This window comes from Siphateles boraxobius, unplaced genomic scaffold, assembly GCF_051911475.1.
Source record: "Siphateles boraxobius isolate OS27281-9 unplaced genomic scaffold, OSU_SipBor_1 19, whole genome shotgun sequence".
Taxonomy (NCBI): domain Eukaryota; kingdom Metazoa; phylum Chordata; class Actinopteri; order Cypriniformes; family Leuciscidae; genus Siphateles; species Siphateles boraxobius.
In genome coordinates this window covers 9,291,739-9,310,179 of record NW_027508799.1, presented here as the reverse complement: position 1 = coordinate 9,310,179, position 18,441 = coordinate 9,291,739, and the positions used below count along the sequence as shown (strand labels likewise).

General features: G+C 48.0%; 13 non-coding genes across 13 annotated transcripts; 4 read left to right on the top strand and 9 right to left on the bottom strand.

Moving 5' to 3' along the window:
- The first annotated feature begins 233 nt into the window (after positions 1-233).
- Positions 234-305, top strand: trnaq-cug (transfer RNA glutamine (anticodon CUG)). Its single transcript has one exon. It is a non-coding gene; the product is annotated as a tRNA-Gln (tRNA).
- A 1,710-nt stretch (positions 306-2,015) lies between these two features.
- On the top strand, positions 2,016-2,088 carry trnaf-gaa (transfer RNA phenylalanine (anticodon GAA)). Its single transcript has one exon. It is a non-coding gene; the product is annotated as a tRNA-Phe (tRNA).
- Positions 2,089-3,201: 1,113 nt separating this feature from the next.
- trnak-cuu (transfer RNA lysine (anticodon CUU)) lies at positions 3,202-3,274 on the bottom strand. The gene has a single exon. It is a non-coding gene; the product is annotated as a tRNA-Lys (tRNA).
- A 765-nt stretch (positions 3,275-4,039) lies between these two features.
- On the bottom strand, positions 4,040-4,113 carry trnan-guu (transfer RNA asparagine (anticodon GUU)). The gene has a single exon. It is a non-coding gene; the product is annotated as a tRNA-Asn (tRNA).
- Positions 4,114-4,238: 125 nt separating this feature from the next.
- Positions 4,239-4,311, bottom strand: trnak-cuu (transfer RNA lysine (anticodon CUU)). The gene has a single exon. It is a non-coding gene; the product is annotated as a tRNA-Lys (tRNA).
- Positions 4,312-8,436: 4,125 nt separating this feature from the next.
- Positions 8,437-8,510, bottom strand: trnan-guu (transfer RNA asparagine (anticodon GUU)). Its single transcript has one exon. It is a non-coding gene; the product is annotated as a tRNA-Asn (tRNA).
- A 921-nt stretch (positions 8,511-9,431) lies between these two features.
- On the bottom strand, positions 9,432-9,505 carry trnan-guu (transfer RNA asparagine (anticodon GUU)). The gene has a single exon. It is a non-coding gene; the product is annotated as a tRNA-Asn (tRNA).
- Positions 9,506-9,771: 266 nt separating this feature from the next.
- On the top strand, positions 9,772-9,845 carry trnai-aau (transfer RNA isoleucine (anticodon AAU)). The gene has a single exon. It is a non-coding gene; the product is annotated as a tRNA-Ile (tRNA).
- A 290-nt stretch (positions 9,846-10,135) lies between these two features.
- On the top strand, positions 10,136-10,207 carry trnaq-uug (transfer RNA glutamine (anticodon UUG)). Its single transcript has one exon. It is a non-coding gene; the product is annotated as a tRNA-Gln (tRNA).
- A 5,273-nt stretch (positions 10,208-15,480) lies between these two features.
- On the bottom strand, positions 15,481-15,554 carry trnan-guu (transfer RNA asparagine (anticodon GUU)). Its single transcript has one exon. It is a non-coding gene; the product is annotated as a tRNA-Asn (tRNA).
- Positions 15,555-15,681: 127 nt separating this feature from the next.
- On the bottom strand, positions 15,682-15,754 carry trnak-cuu (transfer RNA lysine (anticodon CUU)). The gene has a single exon. It is a non-coding gene; the product is annotated as a tRNA-Lys (tRNA).
- A 625-nt stretch (positions 15,755-16,379) lies between these two features.
- trnan-guu (transfer RNA asparagine (anticodon GUU)) lies at positions 16,380-16,453 on the bottom strand. The gene has a single exon. It is a non-coding gene; the product is annotated as a tRNA-Asn (tRNA).
- Positions 16,454-16,579: 126 nt separating this feature from the next.
- trnak-cuu (transfer RNA lysine (anticodon CUU)) lies at positions 16,580-16,652 on the bottom strand. The gene has a single exon. It is a non-coding gene; the product is annotated as a tRNA-Lys (tRNA).
- Positions 16,653-18,441: the final 1,789 nt, after the last annotated feature.

The window sequence follows — 18,441 nt, the reverse complement described above, 5'->3', positions numbered from 1 at the left end:
GTGTGCAGTACCTCGTTCGAAAAAACCTTTTCGGCAGCACTGAGCCGCAAGAGCTCATCTAGGGAGTGCCCCTTGAAGGGGGGCGCAAAAAGGATGAACAGCACTGGAGAATGCACTGGAATTGGGGAAACATGGGCTTAAAAAGCAAAGGCTTCATTTGCTCCTTGCTATCTCGCTTCTGGACTGAATGACTTAACTCTCTGGTGCTCATGGGAAAAGTTGACACATGCCAAGGTTCCATGGTGTAATGGTTAGCACTCTGGGCTCTGAATCCAGCGATCCGAGTTCAAATCTCGGTGGGACCTGCTTTTGGTAGCGCTCTACGATTTGAGCTAATTCCCCTCGATGATGGAGAGAAGGTGTCCATCGCTCTCGAAGACAAAGGCCAGGCGCGATCCCTAGCACGTGTGCAGGTGCTGCAGCGTGATTTCCAATGACCACAAACAAAAGAGGCCGCATTTCCTCTGTGCTGGCAACTTTGCACTGGCTACCTTTTAATTGTAGATTTAATTAAAATATTGCGCTTTAAGTCATGCAAGCGGAAATGTTTGCGGCCCGGCAGCAGCGGGGAGGACATATGTTTCGCCTCGTTGGTCTAGGGCAGGGGTCGGCAACCTATTTGTCATAAAGTGCCATTTTTAAGTTTCCGAGTTCATCAGTGTGCCATAACCCCCCCTCCCCCCATGTTTAAATAAACATAAACATATTTTAAATATTCATAATGGCTAACACAGAAATGGTACAGAAATTAAAATGTTTCTCATGAAATTTGTTTTAGATTTGTCATCTTTGTTTTCAGGCCTAAATTAGACTTTGAAGAACAGATTGGACCTGGTCATTCGTGTTTTTACTGACTTCTTTCAGTTTTGTTAAAAGTGTTACACTTCCACTTGGCAACATAACTGCATCTCACTACTTTTAATGAAGACAACTGTGTGTTGAGCTTCAGAATGTAAGCTAAACTTTCAGTTTCATTTGCGCAGTTTGCACGTCGGCTTGCTGAAGAGATGCGTGTTGCAGCAGCGCTGTCATATCTATAAACCGGGAGCCGTTATAACACTCGCATGGTTTTTTTTTTTACCAATGTGGGAGGAGTAAAATTTACATTTGTGACTTCAACAAGCATATATAATGCATGTATGCATTTTGTTCATTTTCATCTGGAATATGTAAAAGTGTGCTCTCAATCAGAGGGCATTTGTCTCACGATTGGATAGCTTTCTAATCAGAGAAAAAACATGAAGTGATCAGGTACGCATGAACGGAGTTTCCACATGCATCGCAGTCATTTTAATATGTATGGAATGTTTAATAAGGACTCTTTACACTTGGTTGAAATTTATAGCATTAACTATTTACAGCGGAACGAGCTTTAAGGTGTCAGTTGGATAACTTGTTTGCGCTGATGCACAGTGGTCAGCGCGACCACTCTGACCAATGGTTTGTTAGAGCTGCACGCTTTCATTGACTTGTGCAGTTTAATACTCACACTTTAATAATATTAATAACTCCTAACTTAAGTTAATAAAACAAGCTGTTACTACAAGGAAGTATTACATCAATAAGTAGATCTGTATATGTGGGAGGTAGGCTACTTTATCTGAATGAAATACATACACCCCTCTCGCGCTTGCTTGCGTGCCAGCGATTAACCCTCCGCGTGCCAGTGTTGGCACGTGTGCCTTAGGTTGCCAACCCCTGGTCTAGGGGTATGATTCTCGCTTAGGGTGCGAGAGCTCCCGGGTTCAAATCACGGGCGACCCCATTATCAGGCTTTGCTTTTAATCTCTTCAGCCTGATTAGGGCAACCCGGATATTTCTGAGAAACTGGGGATAAAATGTGACAGAGAGAGGCCGGTTAGCTCAGTTGGTTAGAGCGTGGTGCTAGGTCAAGGTCGCGGTTTCGATCCTCATAAGTTCCACTCATTTTCTCTCTGGGACCTTCGCTCTGCTCTTCTCGAAAAGGACGGGCGGTCTCCCAGACATCCCTGCTGGCTAAACAACATGATGACCTGGCCGAAATAGCTCAGTTAGGAGAGCGTTAGACTGAAGATCTAAAGGTCCCTGGTTCAATCCCGGGTTTCGGCAGAGGAACCACGTCCGCCTCTTTTAGTCGAGGCGGTCCATTGACCAAACGCCAGCTTCTGTCTACCTGATTTCACCTGGCCTCATCGCTATCTGCCTCTCAGACAGCCAGCCAGCAGGGTGTGTTGGTTCCATAGTGTAATGGTTAGCACTCTAGGCTTTAAATCCAGCGATCCGAGTTAAAATCTCGGTGGAACCTTTTTAGGTTCTTTCTGGAATGGAGGCAAAAAACAGACGTGATGCGCAACTGCTGATGTGGCTGTGAAATTGGCACTCTCAAACCGAGTCGGAATTGAGGAAATTTGGGCTTAAAAAGCAAAGGTTTCATTTGCTCCTTGCTATCGGGGTATGATTCTCGCTTAGGGTGCGAGAGGTCCATGGGTTCAAATCCCGGACGAGCCCATTGTTAGGCTTTGCTTTTAATCTCTTCAGCCTGATTAGGGCAACCAGGATATTTCTGAGAAATTTGGGAAAAAATGTGACAGAGAGAGGCCGGTTAGCTGTTGGTTAGAGCGTGTTGCTAATAACGCCAAGGCCACGGGTTCGATCCCCGTACGGGCCACTCATTTTCTCTCTGGGACTTTCGCTCTGCTCTTCTCGAAAATGACGGGAGGTCTCCCAGACATCGCTGCTGGCTAAACCACAAGAAGACCTGCCTGAAATAGCTCAGTTGGGAGAGCGTTAGACTGAAGATCTAAAGGTTCCTGGTTCCGTTTCGGCAGAGGAACCATGTCCGTCTCTTTTAGTCGAGGCGGTCCATTGACCAAACGCCACCTCCTGTCCACCTGATTCCACCTAGCCTCATCGCTATTTGCCTCTCAGACAGCCAGCCAGCAGGGTGTGTTGTTTCCATGTTTTAATGGTTAGCACTCTAGGCTTTGAATCCAGCGATCCGAGTTAAAATCTCGGTGGAACCTTTTTAGGTTCTTTGCGGAAGGGAGGTAAAAAACAGAGGTGATGCGCAACTGCTGATGTGGCGGTGAAATTGGCACATTATAAGTTAACATGGGTTAACTTATAAAAAAAAAAGCAGACATGGACTTTTCCGGTAATGGCTGACTCGCTTTCCACACTGGAAACCGAGACCTCTTTGGGTAGAGAGAGGGCTAATAGATGCGCCCAACGTGGGGCTCGAACCCACGACCCTGAGATTAAGAGTCTCATGCTCTACCGACATAGCTAGCCGGGCAACTGCGGTGAATTGCTTCGGGCTGGTCCCGGTCTTTATCCGTGCCTAAATTGCGCCCGTGAAAGGTAGCCTCACATTTCGCACAGGCTTTGCATAGCCTCTTGTGGGTAAAGTCCGGGTTAAGCCTAGAGGTAGGCTTAGAGTGTACTTTGTTTGTTTGAGCCATATCTGTTGTTGGGGGATACAATTTGACCCAGTAGAGCAGGCCAATAATATGCACAACCCGGAGCTAAAGTTCCGTTTCGGTCTGTCGAGTGAGAGAGCGGTTACCGAAGGCAAACTTCCCCAAATATCCAAAGGCAAAAGTGAGTCATACAACAAAGAGTTGGAGGGACACAACCTCCAACCGGAGGCAAAAATGCTGGTACATATAGGCCTTTGCCGAATCGATTGACCTCATGCCTGAGAGCCTTATGAGAACAAAATCCACGTTCGATCAATGTCGGAAGTTATTACGGATGCTCGATGGTGTTTTAAAAGGAGTTTTGAGCAGGACCTCTCTGGAACACAGACCTCCACCACCCGGAACAAAACATGAGCATTCCATCCACGCGCCACAGCAAACATAAGCTGATGTAAACTTTCACAACACCCGCTGTCTTCTTTGAACAAAAAGCAACTGACCAAGCTGTAAACGCTAAAAGGGGCCAAGAAACGTCGTGTCATGCGTCCGAAATGACACGGATGTGTTAGTTGACACACATGTGCTAAATTCTGCAGCTGTGTTGGTTGTGGCATGGCAGGACAACAACGAAAAACACCATTCGTCCCTGGGTGGGCTCGAACCACCAACCTTTCGGTTAACAGCCGAACGCGCTGACCGATTGCGCCACAGAGACCTACGGCTAGCCAGTCCATGGGTTAGCTTATCAAAGAAAGCAGACCTGGACTTTCCGGCAATGGCGGACCTGCTTTCCACGCTGGAAACCGAGACCCCGTTGGGAAGAGATAGGGCTAATAGATGCGCCCAACGTGGGGCTCGAACCCACGACCCTGAGATTAAGAGTCTCATGCTCTACCGACTGAGCTAGCCGGGCAACTTTGGTGAACTGCTTCGGGCTGGCTGTGGTCTTTATCCGTGCCTAAATTGCGCCCGTGAAAGGGAGCCTTACATTTCGCACAGGCTTCTAGTCCCTCAGAATTAGAGTCCATCTTGTTACGGCATGATTTCCCAATTTTTTTGGGCTCCTGTGAATATCACACAGTTTAACAAAGATAGACTCTACCAGGCGGCAACAGTCTGGCCACTGAGCAGGGGATCCTGTTGACCCAAGGACGCAACGGGTCATGCTGTCCACACCAGGCGTGAATTTAGGCTTGGTTTTTGAGCACCTGGAGCGTCCTGTTGTAAGACGCACCTGGTGCCGGGCAGCGTACGCCACTCTCTGCTGGTCATACGGAAGCAGGCTTTGCCATAGGGCAATAATGGTACTGGCCTGCTGGTGGCTCAGAGTTTGCCCAGTTTCCACCCTAAGCCCCACCAAGTAGCCTGCCAGGTTGTCCACTCTCTCTATCCTTGGTACACTGCGCTCATCCACAGCCTGGTAAAATATAAGAGTAAATCAATGTTAAAAAGATACAATATCACAAGCAGAAGAACAACACAACCATCACAATGTACTTGTCACAAAAAGTCTTACCAGCGGTTGCTCAGGCACTGGTTGCACTGCTGGAGGAGCAGTGGCTGCACCAACAGAGACAGTGAGAGTGGTCGGGAGAGAAAGGATGGAGAGGTAGGTGGTCATGGCAGATGGACCAGAGGCGGTGTGGGTGGTCAGGGCAGATGGACCAGAGGCGGCGTGGGTGGTCATGTTGGATGGACTAGAGGCGGTGTGGGTGGTTGTGGCGGATGGACCAGAGGCGCTGCGGGTGGTCATGGTGGATGGACCAGAGGCGCTGTGGGTGGTCATGGTGGATGGACCAGAGGCGGCGAGGGTGGTCATGGTGGATGGACCAGAGGCGGCGTGGGTGGTCGTGGAGGATGGACCAGTCATGGCAGATGGACCAGAGGCGGCGTAGGTGGTCGTGGAGGATGGACCAGAGGCGCTGTGAGTGGTCATGGTGGATGGACCAGAGGCGCTGTGGGTGGTCATGGTGGATGGACCAGAGGCGGCGTAGGTGGTCGTGGAGGATGGACCAGTCATGGCAGATGGACCAGAGGCGGCGTAGATGGTCGTGGAGGATGGACCAGAGGCGCTGTGAGTGGTCAAGGTGGATGGACTAGAGGCGCTGTGGGTGGTCATGGTGGATGGACCAGAGGCGGCGTGGGTGGTCGTGGAGGATGGACCAGTCATGGCAGATGGACCAGAGGCGGCGTAGGTGGTCGTGGAGGATGGACCAGGGGCGCTGTGAGTGGTCATGGTGGATGGACCAGAGGTGCTGTGGGTGGTCATGGTGGATGGACCAGAGGCGGCGTAGGCGGTCGTGGAGGATGGACCAGAGGCGCCCTGAGTGGTCATGGTGGATGGACCAGAGGCGCTGTGGGTGGTCATGGTGGATGGACCAGAGGCGGCGTGGGTGGTCGGGGAGTATGGACCAGTCATGGCAGATGGACCAGAGGCGGCGTAGGTGGTTGTGGCAGAGGATGGACCAGAGGGCACCCTGGTCATCCAGTTGTAAGACTGAAAAAAGGGGGAAAAAAACATGTTTATGGAATTTAATTTATCTTTTTTACTTTGCTTTTTTATTAATCTATTTACTCTTTAGATTGTATTAATGGTATTTAGTTTGTTTCTATTTTTCTTTTCATTGTGCTATACAAATAAAGTTAATAGTGCTATACAAATAATACTACTTGTACTTTTATTATTAAGAATAGTTACCAGTTGTTGATTAGGTGCTGCTGTGGTGTTGTTAGCAGACCCAGTCTGGACAGAGGAAGGATTGCTGGCTACGCTGATTGTGGTGGGTGATGAGCCAGGGGACAGGTCCAGCACCTCAATAGTGGGATCCAGGTTAAGGTCCAAACTGACATCTCCGAATCCCTCATCCTCCAACTCCTCCTCCGTGCCCACATCCTCCAACATCTGTTCTGTCACCTCAGAGTCAGGATCCACGTCCTGCATGGCCTGCCCTGTTTGACGGTACAGGTAATCTATACCTATGAGTTCACCTGGGATAGACAGGAGAACACAGTAGAGGGAAATCAGTTTTCAGAAAAATAATATAAATATTCTATTTTTATTTAATCTAAAAAGCAATTTAAAGCTGAAACTCACCAGTATAGACAGATGGTGTCTGAAAAGACGGTACAAGCTGTCTCCCAAGTACCTTAACACTGTGGGTGTTGACACAGTGCACCAGGTCCCCCGGAGTAGCTTAACAGGGACGGAGGTGTGCCTGCCAGAGATGCCATTTTACGGTCCTGATTCCACCTGTTCAAGCCTTCCAGGAGGTACAGCTGGAAATTTAAGCTGTTGGCGCTTGTTCCTTTAGATAAGATCAATAACGTTACATTACTTTTTTTGTGCTATGCTATTTGAAAGACATTCATTGAGTCACCCTTAATATTTCTGATGAATAATGATTTATACTGACCTTGAATGAACCTGTTCAAGTGTAGATGAAAGGACTCCAGTGATGTGGAGCCCCTTGCGCATCTGTATTTTGGCAGCACAATACCATCTTTGGTGGTGGTGCCAGTCTGTGTGTAGAGCAGCACACCTGGTTCATCCTGAATGCACTTTACGTGCCTCATCTGGACTTGCCAGATGTGCTGCATCCTCTCCTGGTCCAAGAGAGGGACACCAAGAAGGTGTTGCTGCTCTCCTCTTGTCCGCCTTCGGCAGTGCAGGGCCAATTCATCCTTGGTGATCCGTTGGTCCACCATAGTGTCGGTGATACCAGGGACACCTTCATGTTTCAGCTGCTCCCTCTTGGCCTGCCTCAGCAGAGACACATCCCCACTGTCCCATTCAAAAATGCAGCAAGACATGCGTGCCATGAAAATGGGGTAAAGAGGATGTGCATCTTTAGTGCACCCAGCTGCCAGTCGCCGCATGAAATGGTAGATGTCCAGCTTCACCACCAAGTCTGGCCACCCACCAAATCGCTGCTTGAACTTGGTCTGCCCAGTGCCCTCCCGACAGCAGTAGCAGTCCACATAGAGGAGCTGAGGCGGAGCCACACCCGCATCAGTGTACCTCCGGATGAGGTCAGCTGCCATTCGGTCCAGGGCTGGACCCTCCTGAGCTGTCAGAACACTAATGAGGATCTGGCCCACCTCATTGCTGACAGATGTTAGCCCCATAGCTGTCCCCTTTGCAAACCCCGACAGCTTCTTTGTGATCTGTAATCACACAGAAAAGACAGTGAGTGATGCTAAATTATTTATATATGGAACATTACATACATACTACTGTACTACTACTAATGGTGTATTTTCAATTCTTTTGATTGAAATGTAAAAATAGTTACCTTTTTGGTTGAGTCCATCTTCAGAATGCAGCCATATGTGGACGTTATGCTGGCTTTAATGTGGTCAATCCTGCACAAGATATCTCACCCATAAACAGCCAGCATCCACCTGTGGGAGGGGATAGTTTCGGGCTCAGGTGGCTCCTGAAACCTCACAGGGAGCAGGCTTGGCTGGGAGATGAAGTCTGAGCAGGCACCAAGGTATTCGCAAAGCCACTCCAAGTTATCGGCACAGCCACTCCTCGCTGTGGTTCTCCCGCAGCTGCCTCACTAAGCGAGAGGGGCTGTTGCCCAGGGCCCTCTCCCTCAGGAACCTTATGACCCGCATGTCACAGGCATACCTGAATAAAACAAAGGGAAAGAGAGACAGAAAGACACAAACATTAAAACCAGCTCATCTCAATTGTGTTTTAAATGACAAACATTTGTTACACAAGCTAAGTAATCTCAGTATACTCACTTTCGAGTTAGGATCAGCCTAAATTCCAGTCTTTGGGCTAAGTCCAGCTGGTCCAAGATGGCCTTGCTGGTGGAAATTAAGGCCGTTTTGCACCCACTGCACCAGAGAGCCTCCGTGATCATAAGGTAGTACTGGTCCACATCCAGAACCTGACGGGCTTTCTTGTGTGCCCCATAGCCTGTGAGCTGTCTCCCACACACAGGACAGGACAGCCTGACCTTCCAGAGGTGGTATGGCATCCACATGCCAGTGGTGGCATGGCAAGACGTCAACGAAAAACACCATTCGTCCCTGGGTGGGCTCGAACCACCAACCTTTCGGTTAACAGCCGAACGCGCTGACCGATTGCGCCACAGAGACCTACGGCGAGCCAGTCCATGGGTTTGATTCTAAAAAAAAGCAGACCTAGCCTTTTCCACGCTGGAAACCGAGACCCCGTTGGGAAGAGAGAGGGCTAATAGATGCACCCAACGTGGCCTCGAACCCACGACCCTGAGATTAAGAGTCTCATGCTACACCGACTGAGCTAGCCGGGCAACTGCCTAAATTGCGCCCGTGAAAGGGAGCCTCACATTTCGCACAGGCTTGGCATAGCCTCTTGCGGGTAAAGTCAGGGTTAAGCCTAGAGGTAGGCTTAGAGTGTGCTTTGTTTGTTTGAGCCATATTTGTTATTGGGGGATACAATTTGACCCAGTAGAGCAGGCCAATAATATGCACAACCCGGAGCTAAAGTTCCGTTTCGGTCTGTCGAGTGAGAGAGCGGTTACCGAAGGCAAACTTCTCCAAATATCAAAAGGCAAAAGTGAGCCATACAACAAAGAGTTGGAGGGACACAACCTCCAACCGGAAGCAAAAACGCTAGTACATATAGGCCTATGCCGAATCGATTGACCTCATGCCTGAGAGCCTGATAGGTTACAAGTTACCCGTGCCCTCCTTATGAGAACAAAATCCACGTTCGATCAATGTCGGAAGTTATTACGGATGCTCGATGGTGTACAACGCTCGATGACCTCTCTGGAACACAGGCCTCCACCACCGGGAACAAAACATGAGCATTCCATCCACGCGCCACAGCAAACATAAGCTGATGTAAACTTTCACAACAGCCGCTGTCTTCTTTGAACACAAAGCAACTGACCAAGCTGTAAACACTAAAAGGGGCCAAGAAACTTGTGTCATGCGTCCGAAATGACACGGATGTGTTAGTGGACACACGTGTGCTAAATTCTGCAGCTGTGTTGGTGGTTGCATGGCAGGACGTCAACGAAAAGCACCATTCGTCCCTGGGTGGGCTCGAACCACCAACCTTTCGGTTAACAGCCGAACTCGCTGACCGATTGCGCCACAGAGACCTACGGCAAGCCAGTCCATGGGTTAGCTTATAAAAGAAAGCAGACCTGGACTTTTCCGGTAATGGCGGACTCGCTTTCCACGCTGGAAACCGAGACCCCGTTGGGAAGAGAGAGGGCTAATAGGCTCAAATCCTATTAGCTTCATCCTATTAATAAGCTTCAAATCCCGGACGAGCCCATTATTAGGCTTTGCTTTTAATCTCTTCAGCCTGATTAGGGCCACCAGGATATTTCTGAGAAATTGGGGATAAAATGAGCCAGAGAGAGGCAGGTTAGCTCAGTTGGTTAGAGCGTGGTGCTAATAACGCCAAGGTCGCGGGTTCGATCCCCGTACGGGCCACTCATTGTCTCTCTGGGACCTTCGCTCTGCTTTTCTCGAAAATGACGTGCGGTCTCCCAGACATCACTGCTGGCTAAACCACACAAGTACCTGGCCGAAATAGCTCAGTTTGGAGAGCGTTAGACTGAAGAACTAATGGTCCCTGGTTCAATCCCGGGGTTCGGCAAAGGAATCACGTCTTCCTCTCTTAGTCAAAGTGGGCAATTGACCAAAAGCCATCTCCTATCTACCTGAATCCACCTAGCCTCATCGCTATCTGCCTCTCAGACAGCCAGCTTGCAAGTTATGTTGGTTCCATGGTGTAATGGTTAGCACTCTGGGCTTTGAATCCAGCGATCCGAGTTCAAATCTCGGTGGAACATATTTAGGTTCTTTGCAGAAGGGAGGGAAAAAACAGAGGTGATGCGCAACTGCTGACGTGGCGGTGAAATTGGCACTCTCAAACTGAGTCGGAATTGGGGAAACATGGGCTTAAAAAGCAAAGGCTTCGTTTGCTCCTTGCTATCGTGCTTCTGGACTCAATGACTTAAATCTCTGCTGATCATGGGAAAAGTTGACACACGCCAAGGTTCCATGGTATAATGGTTAGCACTCTGGGCTCTGAAATCAGCGATCCGAGTTCAAATCTCGGTGGGACCTGCTTTTGCCAGGAATGTGTACAGTACCTTGTTCGAAAAAACTTTTTCGGCAGCACTGAGCCGCAAGAGCTCATCTAAGTAGTGCCCCTTGAAGGGGGGCGTAAAAAGGATGGACAGCACTGGAGAATGCAGGCATCGATCCCGCCACCTCTCGCTTGCGCCTACTGCTTCCTACCGATTGAGCCAAAGTAAGCCCAAAGTAAGCCCACGTGAGCCAATTGTGTTTCTCTGCTGTGGCTTACTTTTGACCAATCGCGTTCTCTCCTGTGGCTTACTTTTGACCAATCGCCTTTCTCTCCTGTGGCTTACTTTTGACCAATCGCGTTTCTCTCCTGGCTCTGCTCCTGTGGCTTACTTTTGACCAATCGGCGACCGCTATTATTATCGTCATCTTTGCAATCTTTTCAACAGGTAAGTCTATTCTTCACGACTGTATAATCGATCATTATTTATTCATAAACAGTGTTTGTTTTTAGACAATTAAACATGCCAATAAAGCTAGCTAGCGTGTAATAGCACACGTTTTCTTCTGTACATGTGAACCTGCAACTTTACCATGATATACAGTAAAAAACATGTCACTACTGTCAAGATAATTAGCCGACCGCTAATTAAGCTATATCCTCCTTAAACCATTTTTTTGTTGTTGTTAATTTTGTTGTTGTTTTTTTGTGTCATTCATTACATTATTTTGAGCACAAGAAGATTTTTACTAAAACCTTTAAAAAAAAAGTTTATTTCATATATGTTATACTATATTATGTTATACACCAGTATACATATTTATGTTCTCTTTTTAAATACTATGTTATACATATTTAAAAAGACATGAATAGGCAAAAACAAGTGTTTTTTTGTTTCAACAAATGATTCTCAACTATGTTATAAAAGATATACCAAAACGATTTGATATACCATTTTAAGTTTTAGATCTGTTTGATGATCATATTATTATGAATTGTCATAAACGCCTTTATGTTATATTTGGTGTTTCTTAGTAATCTCTGCCACAAAAGCTAAAAAAAACAAAATGATTTAAGCATGGCATGATACCAGCAAGAAAGTGTTATTTATTTTCTTATTAATAAGTTCATCACACTATTTACAATTTGTACACAAGGCAATTCAAAGTTATTCACAGTTGTATAAAAAACAATAATGCTTATGCTCATAATAATAATAATCATTAATTATTATAATATTATAATAATTAATTACATAAAAAAACAAATGCTGTAGTAAAATACTTTCAGTTGGAATATGACAGCTATGTAACATTCTGTTTATGCCTGTGTCCTTTCAGATTATGTATGCATACCCGGTTTTACGAAGAACCTCTGAGGGTCGACTCCTTATGGGGCCAACTGAGGAGGCCAATAGGAGGGAGATCGTGTTGGCAGGGAGGGCCAGGTGTAAGGAGGAGGTCCTGGCTGAGGCCACTGCCTTTGTGAGGCAGAATGGAGGGAATCCTGGAGACCAGTTCCTGGTTCTGGCTCACTGCAAGATCCAGTTTGGGAAACACCAGGGTCAGAGGTTCCTGTGGCTGCTGGAGAACTCACTGGGTTATGCCTGCTATCTGGTCAGCAGCATTTTGGGGGAGGAGGAGAGGGACAACCCGCTGTCGGCCAACAAACACCTGTTCCTCAGATACACCTCGCAGATCAGGGAGGTAGGCGAGGCTGTGGAGGTGTATTAGAAAAAACAGGCCATGCTGCAGGAGGCCCAGAGGACAGGAGACTCTGGATGTCTGATGGTGGAGTTTGGGGATTTTAATGGTAGGTCAATGAAGGAGGTGTATGAGGACCCAAGCAAGGAGGCCCAGGCTCTCATCACCTACCTGAAGAAGGCAAAGGCCAGGCCTAACACCAATATGGCCCTTTTCAAAGCATACGTGCTGAAGAGGCAGGCTCCAGCCCACGTGCCCACCACCACTGTGCCCACTGCATCTGTCCTCACTGCTGCTGTGCCCACTGCCACTGTGTCTGTTCCTCCTCCACCTACTGCCACTAAGAACAAGCCACTGCTGGCGACCAATGTGAAGGCCCTGTTGGCGCGAGGGAAGCATTTATCTGCTTCACAGCTGGCACAAAAGATTTTGTCTCCAGCCAAACCCTGTAAGTGATTTGCAAGCTTTAAAATCATTACAGTATATATTATGCAGTATATATGTCTAACGAAAATACTTGTTCAACAGCTGCAGGACCACGTGTACCTCCTGCGTCTGAGTCCGCAACCCGGAGACAGCTCTTTACATGTGGTGAGTATCACTTAACGCATACAAGTGTGTTGGTGACATGTGCTTAGTGTTTTATGTTATTTTACAGACTCTGCTGCTACGGATTTTTTGGAGGAGGAAGATGACCTGGAGATGGCAACTGTAGCCTCGCAAGCTGAGGAACAACTTCCTCAAGGTATGTAAATCTTAAACAATATTTTACAAACAATTACAAATAAAACAAAACAGTATTTTTTAAATGACATATTATTTTATTTCACAACACAGAGGAATGGCACTTCTCAGGTGTCAATCTACATTCACTCTTTGAGTGAACATCCTCAAAGGAAAAAAGAGAATTTAAAGGTGTATGTAAAAGGTTTTATTTCATTTTTTATCGTAATCACTGACTAAAGCTCATTCTTGTCATCTCACACTTCCCCCCATCTCCCCTTGGAATAAGTGGCTGTTGTAGTGTTTGGTCTGCTTCGCTTCACACTTGGCTGATCCCATCTTTTTTTCTTCTTGTATTTCTTCTAATGGTGCTTGGATGAAAAACAGGATGATTTTCACTGGTTCCTTCCATCTTTTCATCATCATGTCGTCTCTCTACTAATCATACATGCTTTGCAGTAAACCTTGTAATCGCAGTAGCTGTCCAGCAGAGCTGAGAAAGTCATGCAATGAAAGTCTAAAACAATAAGATAATTTTGTTGTGTTTTTTTACGCTCCAGCCACTGCAGGCTCGAGAGGCCCTGCTCCTGCCCCGGCTCGTGCTACTGCCCCTGCTCCTGCCCCTTATCCTGCTCCTCCAGCATTGTGGACCCCTGGCCAGGTGTCCCAGTCACCTGCAGAGCTTCCTGTCCACTGGAAATAGCAACTCCCATCTTTACAGCAGGACTGGATCAGGAAGACTCTGTTCAGGGCCAACATAAAAACAGGGAAGCCTGAGCTGACGCCACATCCCAACTTCTGGTGGTATCCTCCCCAGCCCCTGACCGTCTTCACCCAGCCCCCTACTTCTCCTGATATCTTCTTCTGCCGCCCTCTGTTCCTCTGGATGCCGCTGAAGATGTGATCCATTCCACTTGTCTGTGTCCATCCAGCCTGCAATAACCACAAGCTGACAGCTGCTGGCCTTTATCGCACTGTGCGCAATATCCTGGACATAGACGGGTGGTATGACATGGCCACAGAGTATCTGGAGTGCAAAGGGTGCAAGAAGAAGTATCCAGCCTGGTCTGAAGACATCCTGGGACAGCTCGACATGGGACACCGCAGAAAATTCCCCGCCATTCTGACATACAGGTAGAACACATTCATATTTAGAGCAATGCACTGTAATTTGTTGTACTGTATAAAATCAAATACGTTGATTTACTGATATTAACATTGAAATAATAAGATGTGGCACTGAACAGAATTATTTGACTGTCTGTAGGTACTCGTGTGACTACCGTGTAGTCATAATGATGCGGGAGAGGACCCGGGGCAACAGTGTCACACAGCTTCACAAAAAGCTGCAGGAGCAACACACCTCAGCGTGGTCACAGCGGACGCTGGAGTACCTCACTGTCTGTGAGCCCTTCACAGACTCCTACATCGTTGAGCCTCCACTCTTTTCTGCGCCCCCGCCCCTCCCACCCATCCCCAAACCCAAGTGGCTGTTGTCTGTGTATGCCAGGGACGTCCTCTCGCGGCTACCTGAGGTCAAGGCCAAAATAACCTCAGTCTTTGGCTCTGTCCTCAAGATGGACTCCACCAAAAAGGTATAAAAAGTCAAGTTTGAGTAATAATAATTGTTATTATCTTAAATTTTTCTGACATTTGTTTATTCTATGTTTTTTTTTTTTTTACAAAACTGGCCGGCGCTGCTGCCAACACTGCTGGTTGGTGCACTAATGTAGGCAATGAGCACGGCCAGGTGTTGGTGTCAGTCCTCACAGCGGCAGAGGGGCATGGATTGTGGCCCATGGCGGTGGGTCTCATGAAGAGGTACAGGGAGGCGGGAGTGGCACCACCCGCCGTCATGTATGTGGACAGAGACTGCTGCAGCCCACACGCGCACAGACAGGCGCAGGTCAGAGCCATGTTCATAGAGTGGGATGAGCTCCAAGTGCGCTTAAACATTTGGCACTTCATGCGGCGCTTTGCAGCAGGTGTCATCACGGAGGCTCATCAGCTCTACGGCACCTTCATGGCTCGGCTTTCCAGGTGCATCTTTGAGCTGGATCCAGATGATGTCGCTGCTCTACGGTTGGCCAAACAGGGGGAGTTACAGGCCAGAGGAGTTGGTCCAGTCTCAGAGAAGGCTCTGGATAAGCTGATCACCAGGAAGGAGTTGGCACTGCACTGTCAGAGGAGTGGAGGAGACCACCTGGAGGATCAAGGCGCTCATTGATGAGATGGACAGTGAGAAGGGGAGGGACACTCTGGGTGTACCACTGCTGGACCACGAGGGAATCCAACAGGTCTGGATAGACCAGCAGAGGCACATCGCCTGTATTCAGGACCCAGATTGCTTCCCTCTGTACCAGAAGACAGACACACTGAAGAAGGGTGGTGTGGAGCTCAGCTGCTATCGCTGTGCTCGTGGCTCCACCTCCTTGGAGTCTTTCCACCTCCATTTAAATTAACTGACCAAGCTGTAAACGCTAAAAGGGGCCAAGAAACGTCGTGTCATGCGTCCGAAATGACACGGATGTGTAAGTTGACACACGTGTGCTAAATTCTGCAGCTGTTTTGGTGGTGGCATGGCAGGACGTCAACGAAAAACACCATTCGTCCCTGGGTGGGCTCGAACCACCAACCTTTCAGATAACAGCCGAACGCTCTGACCGATTGCGCCACAGAGACCTACGGCGAGCCAGTCCATGGGTTAACTTATAAAAAAAAAGCAGACATGGACTTTTCCGGCAATGGCTGACTCGCTTTCCACACTGGAAACCGAGACCTCTTTGGGTAGAGAGAGGGCTAATAGATGCGCCCAACGTGGGGCTCGAACCCACGACCCTGAGATTAAGAGTCTCATGCTCTACCGACATAGCTAGCCGGGCAACTGCGGTGAATTGCTTCGGGCTGGTCCCGGTCTTTATCCGTGCCTAAATTGCGCCCGTGAAAGGTAGCCTCACATTTCGCACAGGCTTTGCATAGCCTCTTGTGGGTAAAGTCCGGGTTAAGCCTAGAGGTAGGCTTAGAGTGTACTTTGTTTGTTTGAGCCATATCTATTGTTGGGGGATACAATTTGACCCAGTAGAGCAGGCCAATAATATGCACAACCCGGAGCTAAAGTTCCGTTTCGGTCTGTCGAGTGAGAGAGCGGTTACCGAAGGCAAACTTCCCCAAATATCCAAAGGCAAAAGTGAGTCATACAACAAAGAGTTGGAGGGACACAACCTCCAACCGGAGGCAAAAATGCTGGTACATATAGGTTTCCACCCGGAACAAAACATGAGCATTCCATCCACGCGCCACAGCAAACATAAGCTGATGTAAACTTTCACAACACCCGCTGTCTTCTTTGAACAAAAAGCAACTGACCAAGCTGTAAACGCTAAAAGGGGCCAAGAAACGTCGTGTCATGCGTCCGAAATGACACGGATGTGTTAGTTGACACACATGTGCTAAATTCTGCAGCTGTGGTGGTGGTGGCATGGCAGGACGTCAACGAAAAACACCATTCGTCCCTGGGTGGGCTCGAACCACCAACCTTTCGGTTAACAGCCGAACGCGCTGACCGATTGCGCCACAGAGACCTACGGCTAGCCAGTCCATGGGTTAGCTTATCAAAGAAAGCAGACCTGGACTTTTCCGGCAATGGCGGACTCGCTTTCCACGCTGGAAACCGAGACCCCGTTGGGAAGAGAGAGGGCTAATAGATGCGCCCAACGTGGGGCTCGAACCCACGACCCTGAGATTAAGAGTCTCATGCTCTACCGACTGAGCTAGCCGGGCAACTTTGATGAACTGCTTCGGGCTGGCTGTGGTCTTTATCCGTGCCTAAATTGCGCCCGTGAAAGGGAGCCTTACATTTCGCACAGGCTTGGCATAGCCTCTTGCGGGTAAAGTCAGGTTTAAGCCTAGAGGTAGGCTTAGAGTGTGCTTTGTTTGTTTGAGCCATATCTGTTGTTGGGGGATACAATTTGACCCAGTAGAGCAGGCCAATAATATGCACAACCCGGAGCTAAAGTTCCGTTTCGGTCTGTCGAGTGAGAGAGCGGTTACCAAAGGCAAACTTCTCCAAATATCCAAAGGCAAAAGTGAGTCATACAAACAAAGAGTTGGAGGGACACAGCCTCCAACCGGAAGCAAAAACGCTAGTACATATAGGCCTATGCCGAATCGATTGACCTCATGCCTGAGAGCCTGATAGGTTACAAGTTACCGGTGCCCTCCTTATGAGAACAAAATCCACGTTCGATCAATGTCGGAAGTTATTAGGGATGCTCGATGGTGTTTTAAAAGGAGTTTTGAGCAAGACCTCTCTGGAACACAGGCCTCCACCACCCGGAACAAAACATGAGCATTCCATCCACGCGCCACAGCAAACATAAGCTGATGTAAACTTTCACAACACCCGCTGTCTTCTTTGAACACAAAGCAACTGACCAAGCTGTAAACGCTAAAAGGGGCCAAGAAACGTTGTGTCATGCATCCAAAATGACACGGATGTGTTAGTTTACACACGTGTGCTAAATTCTGCAGCTGTGTTGGTGGTGGCATGGCAGGACATCAACGAAAAACACCATTCGTCCCTGGGTGGGCTCAAACCACCAACCTTTCGGTTAACAGCCGAACGCATTGACCTATTGCGCCAGAGAGATCTACGGCGAGCCAGTCCATGGGTTAACTTATAACAAAAAGCAGACCTGGACTTTACCGGCAATGGCGGACTTCGCTTTCCACACTGGAAACCGAGACCCCGTTGGGTAGAGACGGGGAGACACTTCTCACACCCTGTTTGATCTGTCTGGAATACCATTATGTCCCTTTCTTGTAATTTTAATATCTGTGTGAGTTTGTAAAAAGTTTTTTCCAGAAAAAAGCCAAAGGATACTGTTGTAGAAATAAAGTTCTTTTTATTTTTTATTTACAAACACCTTCTCCTTCTCTCTCACATAAACACACCCTCACGAGCATACACACACGCATGCACACATGCACGCACGCACACACACGCACGCACACACACACACACACACACACACACACATGTAGTGTTTCCATGTTTTATGGGAACTTTCCATAGACACAATGATTTTTATACTGTACAAACTGTATATTCTATTCCCTTACACTAACCCTACCCCTAAACCTACCCATCACAGAAAACTTTCTGCATTTTTACATTTTCAAAAAACATCACTTAGTTTGATTTATAAGCTGTTTTCCTCATGGGCACCAAAAAATGTCCCCACACGAACAAGGATTTCAGATATTGCCATCCTTATGGGGACATTTTGTCCCCATAAGGTAGGGTTTACCAGGCCACATGGAGGGTGAACAAATGACCCTAACGGATGCGCACACGCACACACACACATGTAGCATTTTGAAATAAACAAATTATTTTTTTTTATCTGCCCTCTTCTTCTTCATCTCCTCCATCCACTGGTCAAGTGGCATAACATCAGTCTGGGGACAGTAAATGTGGCCATAATACTGGCTGTGGCCAGTATCTTTGTTGCAGGGCTGGTGGCACAGACTGCACTTGTTTTTTGTCCATAGTGCGGATGTAGGGCCT